This window comes from Scyliorhinus torazame, chromosome 19 (assembly GCF_047496885.1).
Source record: "Scyliorhinus torazame isolate Kashiwa2021f chromosome 19, sScyTor2.1, whole genome shotgun sequence".
In the NCBI taxonomy this organism is placed as follows: Eukaryota; Metazoa; Chordata; class Chondrichthyes; order Carcharhiniformes; family Scyliorhinidae; genus Scyliorhinus; species Scyliorhinus torazame.
Window position 1 is genome coordinate 3304298 of NC_092725.1, and position 1869 is coordinate 3306166.

Below are 1869 nucleotides of genomic sequence, written 5' to 3' on the forward strand. Positions count from 1 at the left end.
TGCGGTGGGTAACGGAGCGGGGGAGCAGACCCCCAGCCTGGAGAGCCCGCCAATGCGCAGAAACTTCGCCTTCTAGCGGCGGACTTAAGCTGCTGCCTCGCGCAGTCGTCTGTCCCACCCCCGCGCGCCCCGACAATGCTGCGCGAGGGTGCTCCACACGGACTCTCTACTCCTACGCTTGGGATCGTTACGTCAGATTAGCAATTAAAGCATTAATCAGAATTATGGGTTGTCTCGTCTGAAATTCTAAAGCTGATGCAATCACACGTCCGTCGCATATATTCCCCCCAGCCCGCACCCCACGCTCAGAGACCAGCCCGTACCCCACGCTCAGAGACCAGCCCGTACCCCACGCTCAGAGACCAGCCCGTACCCCACGCTCAGAGACCAGCCCGTACCCCACGCTCAGAGACCAGCCCGCACCCCACGCTCAGAGACCAGCGTGAACCCCACGCTCAGAGACCAGCCCGTACCCCACGCTCAGAGACCAGCCCGTACCCCACGCTCAGAGACCAGCTCGTACCCCACGCTCAGAGACCAGCCCGTACCCCACGCTCAGAGACCAGCCCGTACCCCACGCTCAGAGACCAGCCCGTACCCCACGCTCAGAGACCAGCCCGTACCCCACGCTCAGAGACCAGCCCGTACCCCACGCTCAGAGACCAGCCCGTACCCCACGCTCAGAGACCAGTCCGTACCCCACGCTCAGAGACCAGCCCGTACCCCACGCTCAGAGACCAGCCCGTTCCCCACGCTCAGAGACCAGCCCGTACCCCACGCTCAGAGACCAGCCCGTACCCCACGCTCAGAGACCAGCCCGTACCCCACGCTCAGAGACCAGCCCGTACCCCACGCTCAGAGACCAGCCCGTACCCCACGCTCAGAGACCAGCCGTACCCCACGCTCAGAGACCAGCCCGTACCCCACGCTCAGAGACCAGCCCGTACCCCACGCTCAGAGACCAGCCCGTACCCCACGCTCAGAGACCAGCCCGTACCCCACGCTCAGAGACCAGCCCGTACCCCACGCTCAGAGACCAGCCCGTACCCCACGCTCAGAGACCAGCGTGAACCCCACGCTCAGAGACCAGCCCGTACCCCACGCTCAGAGACCAGCCCGTACCCCACGCTCAGAGACCAGCGTGAACCCCACGCTCAGAGACCAGCCCGAACCCCACGCTCAGAGACCAGCCCGTACCCCACGCTCAGAGACCAGCGTGAACCCCACGCTCAGAGACCAGCCCGTACCCCACGCTCAGAGACCAGCCCGTACCCCACGCTCAGAGACCAGTCCGTACCCCACGCTCAGAGACCCGCCCGTACCCCACGCTCAGAGACCAGCCCGTACCCCACGCTCAGAGACCAGCCCGTACCCCACGCTCAGAGACCAGCCCGTACCCCACGCTCAGAGACCAGCCCGTACCCCACGCTCAGAGACCAGCCCGTACCCCACGCTCAGAGACCAGCGTGAACCCCACGCTCAGAGACCAGCGTGAACCCCACGCTCAGAGACCAGCGTGAACCCCACGCTCAGAGACCAGCCCGTACCCCACGCTCAGAGACCAGCCCGTACCCCACGCTCAGAGACCAGCCCGTACCCCACGCTCAGAGACCAGCCCGTACCCCACGCTCAGAGACCAGCGTGAACCCCACGCTCAGAGACCAGCCCGTACCCCACGCTCAGAGACCAGCCCGTACCCCACGCTCAGAGACCAGCGTGAACCCCACGCTCAGAGACCAGCCCGTACCCCACGCTCAGAGACCAGCGTGAACCCCACGCTCAGAGACCAGCGTGAACCCCACGCTCAGAGACCAGCGTGAACCCCACGCTCAGAGACCAGCGTGAACCCCACGCTCAGAGACCAGGACG

At 65.7% G+C, this 1869-nt stretch overlaps 1 pseudogene; it reads left to right on the forward strand.

Moving 5' to 3' along the window:
- The window catches only part of LOC140396607 (nicotinate-nucleotide pyrophosphorylase [carboxylating]-like), a 17387-nt pseudogene extending 17165 nt beyond the window's left edge, over window positions 1–222 (forward strand).
- Window positions 223–1869: the final 1647 nt, after the last annotated feature.